The sequence below is a fragment of the Pelodiscus sinensis genome, chromosome 7 (assembly GCF_052426305.1).
Source record: "Pelodiscus sinensis isolate ZL-2025 chromosome 7, ASM5242630v1, whole genome shotgun sequence".
NCBI lineage: Eukaryota > Metazoa > Chordata > Testudines > Trionychidae > Pelodiscus > Pelodiscus sinensis.
This window is the reverse complement of record NC_143058.1, coordinates 32,768,005-32,786,459: the sequence shown is the minus strand read 5'-3', so window position 1 is coordinate 32,786,459 and position 18,455 is coordinate 32,768,005. Positions and strand designations below refer to the sequence as shown.

Genomic DNA, 18,455 nt, shown 5'->3' with positions numbered 1-18,455 from the left:
ATCCATGGAGACTGTCTCAGTTTATATTAATAATCATTACTGTCTTTAATAATATTAAAAAGCACAGTTATTAAAGTGGTTTTCATTTCATTTAAAAAAAATGTTCTAGTGAATTTAAAGTTCCAGGCTGATGTCAGAATGAGCAGGCATAGGCAATGCAACCTCTCTCACACTTACTAACCCAGGCTCCCTGCCTATGCAATCTTTCACCTAATGAGACTGCAAGTTATAGCACCAGCTGTGATGGCAGATAAAACAGGAATGAGACAGTCAACCTATGACTGTTTTAATCTAATCTAAAAGAAGTTAAACTATTATCATGACTCAAATGTAACTCTATACATTAATGGTGTTTTTCCAAATCATACCTATGAAGGAAATGCCCAGCAAGTAAAAAGGGGAGTTAAAAATAATCTACTAGCATAATATCACCATTTATTACCTTTCAAAAGACTGGTCATTTAAATGGCGAGAGAAGCCATGATAGTAATCTGCTCTGACTTTCTGTATAAAGCAAAGCATCTCTCAAATCCACATCATGATAACAAGCAAACAGTTACACCTAAATACAACACAAATTAAGGTGCTTCCTCTGTAATACTCCTCCCCATAACTATCAGCCTGCAGCATCCTGGATTTCTCCTTGTGTCATGGCTATTTGGGCAATGAATAGCAGTCACAGAATCTACCTGCAGCCAACCAGAAGATCACTATCTATCCTATTAGAAACAGACTAGGTCACAAGAGGCAACTGTCCCACTCTGCCCAGAATGGTAAGATCTCATCTGGAATTGAACAAAGGGACTATTATTTGTAGTTAGTCAATCCAAATGTTTCTTTCTAGTGATAATGTCCTTCAAGATTTTAGAATCAGTATATTTCATTGTGCACCTTGTTTTTATTCATAGATTAGAAAATGAAAACAAGATTCTCTACTTTTGGGAGTGGGAGGGGTCTTAACTTGAATCAATGAGTCAGTGAACTGAACTAGTTGAATAAACTGAAAAGACAAGTCTCTGCAATTGCTGTCAAAAGCTGGTTTAGCACTTCATAGAATACTAGGACTGGAAGGGACTTCGAGAGGTCATCGAGTCCAGTCCCCTGCCCCCATGGCAGGACCAAATACTGTCTAGACCATCCCTGATGGACATTTATCTAACCTACCTTAACACCTACTCTTAACCTACACTTCATACTCCAGTTCCACTTGCAAAAGTGACTGCCATGAGATCAGTGGTTTGACTCTTTAAAACTTAGCAGCAAATATGTACTATTACATTATTTTTGCATTTAATTTAAATTTTAATATTATAAGACATTTAGGCCTTAAGATAGCTGTCATTTAATTTTAAATAGTTTTTAATAAAGCAGTATTGGATTTAAATTTTTAAAAACTCATTTAAGTAAAAATCTCAGGTTATTTGTAATTTTTTATCTACACTATTTACTATGTTCTTGACATTTATCCTTGAGCTTCAGCCAAATAAACTCTTTAGTAGGAGGAAGTTTAGAGATATAAAAATGATCCTATTTATTACAAAACTGCGCACAGATCTGCACAGCCAAACACCACCCTTTCAGTAACTGCACAATAAGCAATTGTTTAGGCAAGTCAAGGGAGGCTTCCAATTTTCTAAATTAGTTCCTCATCTGTAAAGCTGATGAGCACCTGCAGCTCCCATCCAATACAGTGGGACTTGCAAGTGTTCAATATCTTTTGGAATCAGACCCATATTAGCACACATAGTTTCAAAAACTGAGCCTAACACTGACTGGTCTTACAGAAACATGTATAGAAAAGTCACTTTCTCCCAGGGCAATACAAATAAGTATGCAAGTACTGTATATGTATTCTGTTTGGATAGATACTCAGTAAAGGAACTAGGATTAAAAGGGTCTCACCAAAATTATTAATATTAGCCCACACTTTCTAGGTGGACGACCACTGAGCATTTTGAAACTTCACTGAGACGAATCTAAGTGTTTTTGTTCAATTATGTTCTTAAATCAAAAAATCAGTGAAACTGGTTAAAATGGATTAGGAATTGATTACACAAGGGGCAACACATTTTTTAAGCCATTCCTTTGTTACTCTATTATAAAACTTTGGCTAAACGTAATTAGTTTACTTGAAAATAAATGTGTGTGTGAAATAACACCTTCTGGTATTTTGGGGTTGGGGGGAAACTACAGTTATTTGCAGGGATCCAAGTGAGCACTGAGGCACACTCTTCATTACTGTGACTGAGGGCAGAAGCCAAACAGTGACTTTTTTTTCCTTTTTAATTGAAAGGGGGTTGCACTTGGACACTAGGGAGAGAAGCAGCTTGACATTCAGCTTTGAAAGGAAAGGCTGAGACTTTTTAAAGGCAAAATTACAAACACATTTCCCTCTTCACTCCCTATCTCCCATGAGTATGACCTGAAAAGGTGGAGGGAGGATTATTTCATACCAATGATGGGCTACCTTTTGTAAGTTCAGAATATTTTTCATCTAAATTGCCATTTTCTTCCACATGTTAAATTCATTAAAATAAATACAAAATTTGTTACTGTTAGGTTATCAAAAACCTACCTATTTTCTTGTGTTAATCTCTCATTCTGCTAAAATCTATTCAGTCTTCTTCTGACAGCATGTTTTTCCCCTTTTCTCTGATCTGCTTCACAATTAGGTTCCCCCCCCCCCCCAATCTTTTCTCTAATGTTTGTTTGTATTTCCAACATTTCCCAAATGTGCATGTTATCTTTTCACTCTCTCTTCATTAAGTTGTTCCCAACACACCTGAATGTATGGAAGATCCAACAGCTACGTGTCCAGTTATATGCTATACAAAACATGATTGTCTTAAGAGCACAATCCTGCATTCCTATTCATCTGAATGGTCCCACAAACTTCTCTGGCACACCCACTTGCATAAGGACTAGTTACATAAGTAAATATAGTAAGCTCTAACTCATTTATACTAAATAGACTAGAAGATCTATCTTATGAAGGAAAAGCAAATAAAGACAAAACCACACAGAGAAAACAAGAAACATATCTCCCTGCCTTCAAATAAACACAACAAGCCATACAGATAAAACTAAAAACTAAATTGTTGCTTGCCTTACATGTTAATGAGAACCCTTGCTTTGAAACATCAAGGGTTTATATTTCAAAATGGGAACCATATATCGAAGCGGATATTTAAAAGAGTATGATTCTTAAACTATACTTATGAGAGGGTAGAAAAAAGAATGGCAAAGAACTATTGCTTGAGCAGAAATTACAAAAAAAATTGCCTAATGTTTTCATATAGGAAATTGATGTCTGAAAAGATGGCTTACCTTGTTCTCCTTCACCCCTAAAGTTCCTCACACAAACATGTTTTAGTCTCTCCCATCATAAGCAAAAAACAACAACAAAACCTTGATTATGCTCGATTCACCAACTATTTCCTATCTCCCTTTCATCTCTAACTCCATTCCTACAACTAAAGTTTGGAGTGTTTCCACACCCTGCACTCAACCAAAACTACTCCTTCCCACTTCTAATGCCCCCTTTCTAGCTAAATCTCCAAAGCAGTTCTCCATTCTCCTTAAGCTGTCAACCACCTTTGAAAGACTCAACCATACCCTTTTTCTTGAAATCTTGTCCTTTCCTGGTTCTCCTTTAGGGTGACTAGGAGTTCAGATTTCATCCAGAACACCCAATCAAAAAAGCACCACTGATTGGGCCTCTTACAGTGGTGGCAGTGCCACCTAGCTTGCAGGCTTTCTGCTAGCCTCTGCACCACAGAGGTCCTGGGAAACAGCTGGCATATTCCCCCTCCAGCTCCATGGTGTCCCTGCCTCAAGTGCCACCCCCGTCCCTCACACTGGCTAAGAGCCATTGCCAATGGGAGTTGCAAGAGTGGTGCCTACAGAGCCGCCTAGCCACGCCTCCACATAGCAGAAGCTGCTTGAGACAAACAGCACCCAGAACCTGAACCCTTGACCCCTTCTCCCAGCCCTGATTCCTGTCCCACATGCCAAACCCCTTGATCCTAGCCTGGAGTACACTGCTACACCCCAAACCAGTGTTCTCTAACTTTTATGTCCATCTGCAGAATGAATTTTATGAGAGCCAATAGGGAAATAATATGCAACACATCACCTCCATATTAATGCACTTAACAAAATTCATTCTGCACATGGACAATCAGTGGTGAGGGTGAGATTGAGGGGTTCAGAGTGTGGGAAGTGGCCCAGGATTGTGGGGGCATGAGGTGTTTGGAATGTAGGAGGGGGCTCAGGGCAAGAGGCTGAGGTGGAATGCAAGATCTCAGTAGGAATCAGAGTGCAGGAGGGGGCTCAGGCACAGCTTTGGGGTACAGGATGTTATGTGGAGCATCTCCCACTTGGTAGGGAGACAATAAGTGGTGCAACACTGCCCGCGTTGCCCCACACTCACTTGCAGGCACCACCACCCACAACTGGCCATGTTTCCCAGCCAATGGGAGCTGTGGAGACAGAACTTCCAAGCACTGAGGAACAGCAGCATGCTGAGCTCACACACACACACACACACACACACACACACACACACACACACACACACACACACACACACACACACACACCAGAATACAGGGACTTTACGGACTGCAGCCCAAGGCCCCAAACTAAGCCTGTAAAGCCCCTTTCTTAATCCTGCCCTGCTGCTGAAGCCGGAAGAGTGTGCCTCTTCCCCGGCCACAGCAGCTGCATACACGTAAGCCTCTGAATTCCAAAGGGCTTTATTCTTTACTACACTTCTCTCTGAGTAAGCTCACCTACAAACCCATTTAATTACACCTATTCACTGACAATTCACAGATCTCTCTCTCTCTCCAGTTAGACCTGTCTTCGGTCCAAACTAAAATTTCAGTGCATCTTTCTAACATCTCCTCATGAATGTATAGCTATCAACTGACATTCAACATGCAGCCAGGATAGAGCAGTCTACCACCTGTGGGATAATATTTAACTGGTTAAACATTTTGTTTAACTAGTGCACCACAATTTTACATTCCCATTGGAAATCATTAGGAACAATTTATTAGATGCCCAGAAATCCACAATCTTGGAAGAAGGCTGTATTTGGTTTAAAAACTGACCTGGTTTAGAGAGAAAGAAAAGGCAGCTTTAAAAATACATAACAAATGGGGGAAAAAGATGAAGTTGATAGTAACAAATATAAATCAGGAACCTAGGAACTGTAGAAAATGTATAAGGGAAGCAAAGGACAAAGAGACATCTATAGACAGCAGAATTATGGATGATACAAAGGAGGTTTTTTAAAAAATGTATTAGAAACAAAAAATTCTAATGACAGTATCAATCCATTACTTGAGGAAAATGGTAGAATTACCAATAATTACTGCAGAAAAAGCAGAAGTATTCAATTAATATTTTTTCTATATTTGAGGAAAACACTAGTAGAATAGAAAGACATGATGGGAATCTCTGAAGGACATTAAAACAGCAGATACTAAATATCATACACTATTAAAATTAGCTGGTCCAGTTAACATACATCTAAGAGTTTTAAAAGAAGTGACTAAGGAGCTCACTAGAGGCCATTAATGTTGCTTTTCAAGAAGTCTCGGAGCACTGGAAGAAAGCTAATGTACCAATTTGTAGAAAGGGTAAATTCGATTACTTAGTTAATTATAAACCAATCAATCAGTCAGCCTGACATCAATCCCACGCAAGATAATAGTGTGAGTGGACTCGATTAATAAAGAATTTTTTTAAAAAAAATCTATAATTAATACCAATCAACAAGGGCTGTTGGAATTGATCCTGTCAAAAAAATTGATATATTTTATGAGATTATACATTTATAATAGGAAATAATGCTGACACAATAGACGTAGACATCTGCTAGGCATTTGACTTAGTACTACGTGATATTTTGATTAAAAAACTAGAATGATATAAAATTAATATGACACACATTAAATGGCTTAAAAACTGACTAATGGGTCTCAAAATATAACTGTAAATGGGTAATGGTCATCAATCAGGTATGTTTCCAGTAATGTCCCAAAGGGATCAGTTTGTGGCTCTATGCTATTTAATATTTGTCTTAATTACTTGGAAGAAAACACAATCATCACTGAAAGTTTGCAGAGGACTCAAAAAATTGGGGAAGTGTAAATAATGAAGAGGAAAAGTCATCAATTCAGAGCAAACTAACATTCACTTAGTAAACACAAACAATATGTGTTTTAATATAGCATAATGTAAATGTATACATGTGAGAACAAAGAATGTAAACCAAACAGGATGAGAAACTGTATCCTGAGAAGCAGTGGTCAAAAGGTATGCAAAAGGTCAAATTAGATTAGCACAGTAAGCCCCTTCTGGCCTCCTAACTATGAAAACTGGACAACAGCTAGGCTACCGTTGTGCTGAGACCACAGGCTATCATGCTATTGTCTTACTGCTTCCTTGTATTCCCCCAACAGTCTCCATATCCATCTGTTGTCTCTGGTCTTACACTTAGTTTGTAAGTGCTTTGAACCAGGGACTTTTTGTTTTTGTGTCGTATCACACATACTCCTTAATCATAAATCACACAAACAACAATGATATATTGAATCCCAAAGACAAAGTAATGATTGGCTATCCTTCCATGGAACATTCAGTACATTAATTATCCAGACACTAATTCATGATACTAAGAAAGCAATGCAGCATATTATTAAGTAAAAGGGACCTTTTTAAACATCTTTATAGAAATTGCACAGTAAAAATTCAAAGTACAGAATTCTATACCATTACAGTAGTACTTTATATAATAAAATATATCAGCAAAAAAATCTATTTTTAAAGACAGAGATTTACTATTAAAGACAATAATATATTAGATGATACCAGGTTATTAGGAGGGTCTGCTTCAAGTATCTTTAAAGTAACTTCTGTACTGTGTTTACATACATATGACTAGATATGCAGCAACCAGAACTTATCCAACCTTTAATTTGATACAAAGAAAAACTTGTACAAGGGAATTCATGGAAATACAGAAACAAGGACATAGACACTTGACTATGTTCTTAACTGTCAAACCTAGTGATCACACACTAGGTAAAAGTTAATAACTAATCTTCAATCATTGCCTCTTACTGCTGAGCATTTCTAATACTGTATTATCTTTCCCATAAGTGACTGAGACATAGAACAGCTCTGTTTGGCTAATACTGCACTTAATTTTTTGTATAAAAATTATTACCACTGAATACACTATTATACATCCAATCTGTTCCTTAATTACTATGTGGCCACATGCTCCATTTTGGCATAGCACATTAGTTGTTCTCCCTATGGTTTCCTCCTGGTCATCCACTGTTCTGCCCAACCTTCAATGCTTTCCAGGATGAGGGGACATATCCCTCCAAGATATACATAACAGATACACTTCTTCTAAAGTAAAAAATATATATGTGGTCTACCCAAAAAAGCCCAAAATATACATGAAAAAAATAAACTCACCCCTTCCCTAGAAGAAACCCTGGTAAGATAGCAGTATTCCCAGTTCTTAACTCCAGCAAAATTTCTCTCCTCACAATAAGAGCTCCAAGTCAGCTCTCCTTCCCACTAAAGCAGCAGCTGAGCGGACCTCTTCCTTTACAACTCCTCCCCCAAACACCAGCTTCAAATGCCATAGAGGAGAAGGGAAAGCTGATTTGGCCTCAGCCTACTAACCCTTGCTGACGAATATAACATTTGTTCACACTATCACATGTCATACAAAGAAATATGTAGCACTGCAGGTATTGTACCTACTGTTTCAGGTTTTATCAAAAATAGAGAAATTTGCACCATGTAGTTACATCAGTGTAGATGTAGATAAATAATGTAGGTAAACTTTATGAGTACAAGCTCCATCTTACATTGATGCTGTATAGCAACACTGAGGAAAAAAAATTCAAAAGGGCCCTGTTTAGACAGAGCTTGTGACAAAGTGTTCGCCCACACCAGTCTTGAAGAGGATTTAATTAGACCTTCTAACATAATTTACCACAAAGGTTGCACCTTAAGGGGCGCCAAGGATGAATAATGCTTTATTAAGGTTGATGCTTACCTGGTCAGAAACAGGAAGCACTTCCAATAAAATTAAAGGAAAGAACAGAAGAGGTTTGTGAGCGAAATAATCAATAGGAGGGATATTGGTTAAAGATTACAGGGCTGGAGAAGTAGTCAGAGTGAGCAGAGAAAGCTTAGACAGTTTTGTCAGTGCCCAGATACTAGAGTACAGGAACAGGAATAAAAATAGAACAGAGCTCAGAAAACAAGCAGTCAAGTCTAGAAGATCCCAAGCACTTAAATTCACTTGTTTAATAAGTGCTATCTATAGTACTAACAATCAGTAATCAGAAGATGGGCCTAACTAGCCTAGGGTGATAACTACCTAGCCCCAGTAAAAATCAGTCAAATGGAATCTATCTATATTCACTTGTGGGATCACAGAATAAAAGACACCACCATAATGCACAGAACCAATGAAAGTAATAGTTACAATCCACTGCAAAGTCAAACTCCCAATATTTATTGCATTCAACATTTTACATATACAAAATTAATATATCATGTCAATGATACCTCAAGAATTATCGTAAGATGGACCGCATCTAAATAGACAAACTGTCTCTTGGACAAACTCTCCTGCCATGTGCAACCAATCATATCCCCTTCACTTATAATCACATAACTATCTTGTAGCAACTTACAGTAACCTCACATGGGAAAGTAATATTAGGAAAGTATTTATTATACTTTTAGCTATCTTTTAAAGTGACTATGCAGCTAGAATGTGACCAGCCAGCTCTCTATGGACTCCCAGCTAATATTCACAAACTTTGATCCCAAGAGCATGTGTATTTGGATATATATGTACTGGGGAGGGAGACGGAGAGAGAGAGAATACAAGAATAGCATCTGTAGTAAGAATGGGTAATGAAGTAGAATGGTTCTGAGACCATTCATCTGAAGAAGTAGGTTGTGCCCACAAAAGCTCATGGTATCATCTACATGTTTTATTAGTCTCTAAGGTGCTGCAAGACTATTTGGGGTTTTTTAGAAGTTTTTCAGAAACCAGTTTTACTACTGCAATAATATCTGTGCAATATTCAGACCTTGATAACTCCAGTCACCAGAGACAAAGAAACTCTCCCTCATAAATTAGGAACTATAAGAATTAAAAATGTTTATAGAAATCCATCTCTTATGGTCATGAAGATGAATTTCCAAGTGTGATCATTGTTGTCTGCTTCTAAAAACAGAACTCCAATGTCCTGCTACTTGTTCAGTGCTTTTTCAGACAGCAGTAGTGTGAAATTGATATGAGGCTATTGAGTAGAAGCAGTGCAAGTGCCTAGTCTTGTCAATTTCATTCTGTTGCTGCTTGAGAAAGCTCTAAGTCAGGTGTGGGGAACCTTTTTTGGGTCAGAGTACACTGACCCACAAAAAACAGTCAGGGACTGCACACAAATGAGAAAAAAAACATCCCTCAACAGCATGGGCTCAGCCCCAACTCTCAGGGGCCAGATCCACGTAAGCGGAGGGCTGCATCAGCCCCCAGGCCTGAGGTTCCCCACGTTTGCTCTAAGCAGCAGCATGAAGTGCTAGGGTTGAGAGGAAAGCAAGTTCCCCTACAACAACAAAAAAGACAGGATGGAGAAAATGCAGCTTCTATGGGAAAGGGAAAAGATTATTTTTGCCCCAACAATGGGGAAAGTGGGAGTTCTGACACAGCTCCTACTTCTTACCAACAGCCAGGGAAATAGGACTAACTTCCAGATTCTTTAGAATCAGCTTCCATATAGTGGGTGTACTCCTATGGGAGGTAGAGCTGATTTTTTTTATGCCTGGGAAAATAACTCATATAATTGAGGGTATATACTAAAGGCCTTCACACCAGACACTTCCCCAGCAATTAGTGACTGGCTAGAAGAGATAAAAGCTGAAGGAAATCCTGCTGGAAATTAAATATATAAAAATACCCAATTCAAAAGATTTTAGTCCCTGAAAAATCTTTTTTAAAATGCAAATTTAAAATAATTCCCTTCATTTTCAAAAGTTTAGCAATGTTACCATGGTTATGGTATTCTGTAGATAGTATTCATCATCTTGAAGTCAGATTTATGTGGTATTTATCTTCTTACAGTCAGATTTGTGTGCTTTCCAATAGGAAAGCAAGCCTCAATCAATGTTCCAATATGGTGACTAGCTTGTTATAAAACATTTACTTTTTGTCAATCAGAATTCTTTAAAAAAAAAAAAAAAAGTACAATATATAAACTACAAAACATCGATAACCTCCCCAATAACACCATCCTTGCCACCATGGATGTAGAAGCTCTATATACCAACATCCCACATGAAGACGGATTACAAGCAATTAGAAACACTATCCCAGAGGACACCACTGCCAGCCTGATAGCACTGCCATAGAACCTATGTAACTTTGTTCTCACCCACAATTATTTCCAGTTTGAGAACAACTTATACCTCCAGATCAGCGGCACAGCCATGGGTACACGCATGGCCCCACAGTATGCTAAAATCTTTATGGCTGACCTAGAACAACGTTTCCTCAACTCCCGTCCCCTTTCACTCCTTCTCTACCTACGGTACATCGATGACATCTTTAGGATCTGGACGCATGCCAAGAAACACTGGAGATATTCCACAGAGATTTCAACAACCTACACCCCACCATCAACCTCAGCCTGGACCATTCTACACGAGAGATCCACTTCCTGGACACCACAGTACAAATCAACAATGGAAAATTAGACACCAATCTCTACAGAAAACCCACCGACTCATACAGTTACCTACATGCTTCCAGCTCCCATCCAGAACACACCACACGATCCATCATCTATAGCAGGCATGTCCAAAGTCCGGCCCGCGGGCCAATTGCGGCCCGTGTTCCGATTTAATACGGCCCCCGCTTCCTCCCCCTCTCCTGGCTCCCCGGCGCTCTTTTGAACTGGCGCGCCCAGCGCACCGCTTCCAGCCGCGCCGCCACCGCCCATGGCCTCCGCGGTCCTAGAGCCTGCCCTGTAGGGCACGTCCGCAGCCCCGCTCCCCCGCTCGGCTGCGGGTTCACCCTGCCCCCGGGCCGGCGTGCCCTGCGCTCTCCGCCCGCCTCCGACTCTGCGGGCCCTCCGCCTTGGGGCTGAGAGTGCGGGGACGGCCCTCACGCATGTTCACTTCTTCAAATCTGGCCCTCTTTCAAAAAAGTTTGGACACCCCTGATCTATAGCCAAGCCCTCTGATACAACCGCATCTGCTCTAATCCCACTGACAGAGACCAGAAGCTTCAGGATCTCTACCAAGCATTTATAAATCTCAACTACCCACCCAGAGAAATAAAAAAGCAAATTGAAAGAGCCAGACGAATACCTAGAAACCATCCACTTCAAGACAGACCCAAGAAAACCAACAATAGAACACCACTTGTCATCACCTACAACCCCCAACTTAAACCTGTCCAACACATTATCAATAAACTACAGCCTATATTGGAACAGGATACCATACTCAAAGAGGCTCTGGGAGATAGACCCATAGTCTCCTATAGACAACCACCTAACCTCAAGATGATTCTTACCAACCACCACAGGACATACCACACTAATACCAACCCTGGTACCTTCCCTTGCAACAAACCCCGTTGCCAGCTTTGACCACATATTCATTCTGCTGATACCATTATTGGACCTAACCAAGTGAGTTATAAGATCAAGAACACATATTCCTGCGCATCCAGAAATATAATCTATGCTATCATGTGCCGAAAGTGTCCGTCTGCTATGTACATTGGACAAACATCTCAGACACTTCGCCAAAGGATTAATGCCCACAAAACAGATATCAGACAAGATCACAAAGAGAAAACAGTTTCTTGCCATTTTAACCAGAAAGGACACTCTCTCAATGACTTAACCACCTGCATTCTGCTACAAAGACCTTTGACATCTGCACTTGAAAGGGAATCCTCTGAACTGTCATTCATGTTTAAATTTGACACTCTCCAGGAAGGAATGAACAAACACTCAAACTATCTTACCCATTACCAAGATAGCTTCCCCAATTATCACCTCTAATACCATTAGCTCACAGACATCCCACTCTCCCCACCTCTAATATCATCAATTCACAGACACTTACCTTCCTTCCTCCCCCCCCCCCCGCATTCCCCTCCTGTTCTGAAATGCGATTTGTCCTTTTCATGTGTGTTCACTTTTTTTTTTTTAATTGTATCCTTTGTATATATGGTTGTGACTATTTTCTTCCACTATTTGATCTGAGGAAGTGGGTCTGGCCCACGAAAGCTCATCATCTAATAAACCATCTTGTTAGTCTTTAAAGTGCTACATTGTCCTGCATTTTGCTTCATATATAAACAGAGACATTTTTAGGAGAGGCAACACCTTAACTATAGTAGAATGCTTCATTAGCAGAAAAGATAACCAGATTCCACAATGTTTTGAGAATTGTCTGAAATATCACTATATAAAACAAGAGAGCTTCAGAATATTAAGGAATCTTCAGTGTACTTAACTACTGAAAGGGATGATGACATAGAAGCAAAACAAGGGACCTATCAGGACCTCATGCAACAAATACGTTATATCATCATTTTAAAAATGTAAACACTTTCAGCTCTTAAGTAATAACTGTCATTTCTGATATAAAACACATTCCACTATGAAATTCCTGTTTAATTGTGCGATGTGAATGAATGAGTATCCCCAGGACATTTATAATAATCTATTTGAGTTGTAAAAGTTAGAACTTTCGCAAGAAGGGGTTAATGCAGAAGGATTGTTTATAGAACTCTGAGGGATTATACTTAATTTCATAACCAGTGTGCTATCTTATTTATGGTTTGTTTTTACAACCACTGAGCAACACTTTGCAGTGTTTCCCCCCTCACTGCATCCACAACTACAAATACAAAACTTACATCAGAATTAAATACTGAAGCAAAAAAGTCACTTGCCATCTACAAAAGCATTGATACATCCATTAATATTTTATCTAGGAAGTAAGAAGCAATGCAATCCATCACTGTTATGAAGCCACAAAACTTAGTAACTAAGTCCTGAAGCAGTGGCCTGGAAGTAGCTTGCCCAAGTTAAACTGTTCCTGCCCCTTGAACATAAAAATGCCTTCTAATGATGATGACTCACTGAGGAAATGGTTTCAGCCCAGCAGTGCTCTTATGTGATTCTGTCAATAAGATCACAAGAGTTGATCCCAATTAATTCCTATAAACCCAGCCAGGGTGGCATTGGCATGGCAATATATGTTATGCTGTCCAGCCTTTTTTTATTATTTTACATGTACCTATACTATTAAATTATCGATGAGGTTACTTGCTAGTGCTCCTGCCTCCCATAAGTACCCTTTCATAAAAGCTCTGCCAGCCCAGTATATGTAAATGGAATTGGGTGGCACGCTGCACTTTTTCTCCCCCAGCATCCCTCTTTACTTTACTACTGACATGCAGGCAACTCAAAGCAAAGGGCTTTTTAAAAATTAGTACAGGCACTTACAAAGCAGGAATTGGCTGGCAAAGAGCCTAGTCAGGCTGTTGCTCCCTGTAACACCACGAACTGCTCCGCAATAAGTAGCCGATGCTTCCCGCAAGGTCCTTCCCGCCTAGGATAGAAGAGAAGCTGGAGGCGGTGGAGCGAATCCAGCTCCGAGCCAGCAGCCCCGGTACCTGCGCCCTCAGCTAGCGGCTCTTGGGCTTGCTAGGTACTAGGCAACACGGAAGTCCACGGGGGCTGGGCCAGGGCAGGCGGCTGAACTGGCGTCTCCTTCGCCCAATGGCAGGGCAAAGCGCCAGCAGGAGGCGGGGAGGCCGAGCTCTGGGCGCGGGCTGCCCGGCGGTGCGGCCCGGCCCTGCGAAGAGGCAGCGGTTGCCCTGGGCTGTGCCCGCGAGGGGAAGCTAACGCCACTGGGCGCAGGATCCAGCCGTTATAGTGGGGCCCGAGCACCCCCGCCCCTTAGCGATTCCCACTAGGCCCAGATGCAACCTGATCCTGCGCCTATTTATACCTCCCCGCCCCCCGGCCTGGCTTTGTCCGCGCCCTGCCCGAGGCGGGTGCCAAAGGAACCGACTCTGCCCCGAGCGGAGGGCAGGCGAAGGCTCCCCGCTGTATGCGCAGCGCTGCCCCGGGATGCAAAGCCCGGCATCTCCCTTACCGTGCCTCCTGCTGCTGCTGCTGCTGCTGCTTCCCACAGCCGCTCTTCCCTGCGGCACTGGCCCGCCCGGCACCTAGGCAGCGCGAGGCGTGTCTGCTGGTAACCAGAGCCTGAAAGGGAACCTCCTGCAGCTGCTGCGAGGAGGGGAGCAGCGTGGAGCTCTCCCGGCAGCTGCGGGGGGGCTCGCGCTGTGATCCCCCTCATCTCATGCCAAGGGCGCCATTTCGGATTTTGGCTGGAGAACGGGGGAAGGAGGGAACTTTAACCATGACTCCAAGGGCTACCTAGGCGCTTGAAAACCCCTAGTTTTCTGGCAGATAAAGTAGAAGTTAGCAGGAGCCACGTGTCTCATTCCTATATAAACAAATAAAGAAATATTAGACCCACTCAGCTCTAAGGACGTGTTCTGACATCTTGTGGCAAGTCACTTAGGGGCACTGTTAGGGTTAAAAACAGGACGATGTAGCACTTTAAAGACTAACAAGATGGTTTATTAGGCGATGAGCTTTCGTGGGCCAGACCCACTTCCTCAGATCAAATAGTGGAAGAAAATTGGCACAACCATATATACCAAAGGATACAATTTAAAAAAATGAACATGTGAAAAGTTAGACTTTTTCTATTGTCACTTCACCAGCTCTGCCAGAGACAGAGACCCCATCAGACCTCCTGGGTCCTAGCTCAGCTCTGGAAGGGGGAGAGGAGGACTAGTGGGTAGCAGAGGGCAGATACCTCTGGGTTCTATGTAAGAACATCAGAATAGCCATATTGGGTCGGACCAATAGTCCATCTAGCCCAGTATCTTCTGATAGCAGGCAATGTCAGGTGTTTCAGAGGGAATCATTGAGTGATTCATCCAGTCACCCATTCCCAGCTTCTGGCCAACAGAGGTGAGGGATGTGCCCCTCTCTCAGAACTAGCACATCAGGCTCAAGTCATGGGAGTTGCCTAGGAATGGTCCCAGACATACAAGGACTGCATGTTGAAAATACACTTCCTAGCCACTTTGCCAGCATGAGTCTAACTCGATGGATTTCATAGCACTTATGGTTTTTAACATCTTTTTTACATAAATGGAAGACAGAGGCTACATCTACACTGGAATGATTTTGCACAAGAACTCTTTTGCCGAAGAGTTCTTGTGCAAAAACTCTTTTCCAGAAGAGAGCGTCTACACTGGCATGTGCCTTTGTGCAAGAGACGTGCTTTTGCGCAAGAGCATCCGTGCCAGTGTAAACGCTCTCTTGCACAAGAAAGCTCTAATGGCCATTTTAACCATAGGGCTTTCTTGCGCAAGAAAGTCATGTTGCCTGTCTACACTGGCCTCTTGCACAAGAACAGTTGTGCAAGAGGGCTTATTCCTGAGTGGGAGCATCATAGTTCTTGCACAAAAAGCACTGATTTCATACATTAGAACGTCAGTGTTCTTGCGCAAGAACTCACATCCAGTGTAGACAAGCAGCAAGTTTTGGCGCAAAAGCAATGTAGACACAGCCTTTATGTTTAGAAATGCTCAGTGATTGGGGAGAAGGGGTAACTTGATGCACCTTAAAGGGGGCTTTTAGACAGCACTGAGCACTCACTCACTGTCAGTCAGGCCCTGTACTGTGTCTCAAACTGAGACAGGCAAAGTTGCCAGTCAGGAATGAAGTTTAAGGTCCTAAATTCAAGTTAACAGTGTCCCTGCAATAGACAGATGTAATGAAAAAAGTAGTGCTGAAATGGGGGGGCGGGAAATTTATGCCTATTATGGCTTGAGAATTTGCAATTGACTTGGTTTCCATTTCTTTGCAAACACTCGTAAACAAGCCTCCCAAACCTCATTTTCTCCTGGGAAATTTTATCTCTGTATAAATTACTGCAGGAGTCTTCCCAGAATCATTCTTTAACTCCCAGATCTGCACTACTACTTGGGGTCAGAATAATTTAACCAATTACATGTTAGGATGTATGATTTCAGCACCAACCTTTTTAAAACATGGATCATGTCCTTAGCATAGTAACAGATAATCTAGAGAAGATAATCGGGAACTTCTTTTCACCCTTTGGCATAATTCAAAGGCAAGGCAACATTCAAGGATTTGGAATGGCAACTGATTTAAAACCAGTAGAAAAAAAATCCCATTTTTTCCCACCTAACACAATGGTCTTATGGTACTTATTGCTACAAAGACTCAGTGGGACCCAAATCTTAGCAACATTCAAAAAAGAATTGGATGTTTATATAGAGAAAGTCCTATTCCAAAGTGACACGAGTACAAATTAAAAAGATCAACCAGAAGCTTGAAAGGGTTAGAAACTTCAGGCATCAGGGTATAATCTGACCTCTGACTGACTGGGGTCAGGAAGATTGTTCCCTGTGGACAAGTTATTCCACAGTTGTCCACTGCAGTATTTCTTGCACCTTCCTCTGCAGCAGCTGGTGCTGGTCACTGTCAGGGACAGAAAAATGGCTAGATGGACTCTGCTCTGATCCAGGCTGGCAAATCTGATGTTCCTATATTAGGCAGCTAAATCCACATGAAGGCACCTGATTTCCAGCAAACTGGTGGAGCGGCTAAAGAGAAGTTAGCAAGCAAGATAAAGGAACTCCAATCAGCAGACTGCTAGAGAGCTATCCATGGACAGTGCTCCAGAAAGGAGCAAAGAGACTAATAGACCAAACACTCTGATGGACCTGAGAATGAAGTGGATTTCCAGATTCCTGGACACAAGGAGTGGACTGACAGCCCCACTGAGCTGAGTGAGCCAGAGCCACATCCTCTCCTGCCCCCCATTTGGTTAGGGGATGCACCTTCACACTGATGCACCACCTCACCAAGCCAGACCCCTCAATCTGGAACAATTCCTCAGATTTGTCACCTAAAAAGAATGGCTCAAGTTTGGGCCTCCCCCCCCCCCATACTCAGTCATGAAGACCAATGAAAGAATTAATGTAGTTTCTCCTAAATGACCTTATCATCCTTGAGTGCTCCTTTAGTATCTTGATCATCCAGTGGCCCCACTGGTTGTTTAGCAGACTCCCTGCTTCTGATGTTTGTAAAAAAAGATTTGCTATTACTTTTTGAATTTTTGGCTAGCTGGTCTTCAAACTCCTTTGTGACCTTCCTAATAATATTTTTACACTTCATTTGACAGTTTATGCTCCTTTCTATTTTCCTCACTAGGATTTAACTTCCACTTGGCATTCGAGAGGAGTTGTTATAGAAAGATCCTGAGAATAGGATGGATGCAGAAGGTCACCAACAAGGAATTATATAGGAAGATACAGCCAAAAGAGAACCTACTGCAGAAGGTTATACACCAGAAGTTACAGCTATTCGGGCATATCTGCAGAATGAACGATGAGCAAAAAGTTAAGACCCTGGTATTCGGCATAATGGATGGTCCAAATAGGAGAGGCAGACCCCACACAGAATGGGTAGATGATATGGTAGATTGGCGCGGAGCTAGACTACAAAAAATAAGCCACTCCGCACTGGACAGGGAAAATGGAAGGAAAGTGAAGGAGGCATCAGACACCAACTGCCTTTGAGCCCATGGTTGATGATGATGATGATGATGGTGATGTTAGATGATGCCTTTTTATCTCTCGTTGCTTCTTTTATTTGGTTGTTAAGCCACTGTTGCACTGTTTTGGGCTGCTGTGGTGTTTTTCCCACCACAAGGATGTTAAATTTTATTATATTATGGTCATTATTTCCAACTATTTTCACCTCTTTGACAAGACCCTGGGCTCTACTTAGGACTAAATCAAGAATTGCCTCCCCTCTTGTGGGTTCCAGAACCAGCTACTTCAAGAAGCATTCTTTTAAAGTGTCAAGAAATGTTATCTCTGCATCCTGTCCTGAAAGGACGTGTATCCAGTCAATATAGGGACTATTGAAATCCCCCATTATTATTTTTTAATTTTTATAGCCTCTCTAATCTCCCATCACATTTCATAGTCACTATCGCTATCCTGATCAGGTGAGCAGTAATATTTATTGATTTGGGTGGCAGCAGAGCAGCAGCCGCTAGCAGGTCACCTAGTTCTGAAGTCAGTGCCACCACTAGCCCGAGCACAGAAGGAAGTTTGGAATAATATGGTATTGCCTCCCTTTCTTCTGCATTGTTGCTGGTAGTGGGGCTGCCTCCTGAGCTGGGAAGCTACAAAGTAGTGGCCACTGGCCAGGTGCCCAGCTCAGACGGCAGCATCACTGCCAGCAGCATCATTGAAG

The 18,455-nt window shown here is 41.6% G+C and overlaps 1 protein-coding gene across 3 annotated transcripts in view; it reads right to left on the bottom strand.

Annotated features, from left to right (window-relative positions):
- The window catches only part of GPD2 (glycerol-3-phosphate dehydrogenase 2), a 135,398-nt gene extending 120,955 nt beyond the window's left edge, over positions 1–14,443 (bottom strand). Inside the window, exons 1-2 of one of the 3 annotated variants that reach the window (XM_075933427.2) lie at positions 14,236–14,442; positions 13,581–13,686 (exon numbers count right to left, since the gene is read on the bottom strand). The gene's annotated coding sequence lies outside the window, so the exon portion shown is untranslated. Of the gene's footprint in view, positions 1–13,580; positions 14,055–14,235 lie in introns of those variants that run through there. The other 2 variants (XM_075933429.2, XM_006125658.5) reach the window with 2 other exon arrangements.
- Positions 14,444–18,455: the final 4,012 nt, after the last annotated feature.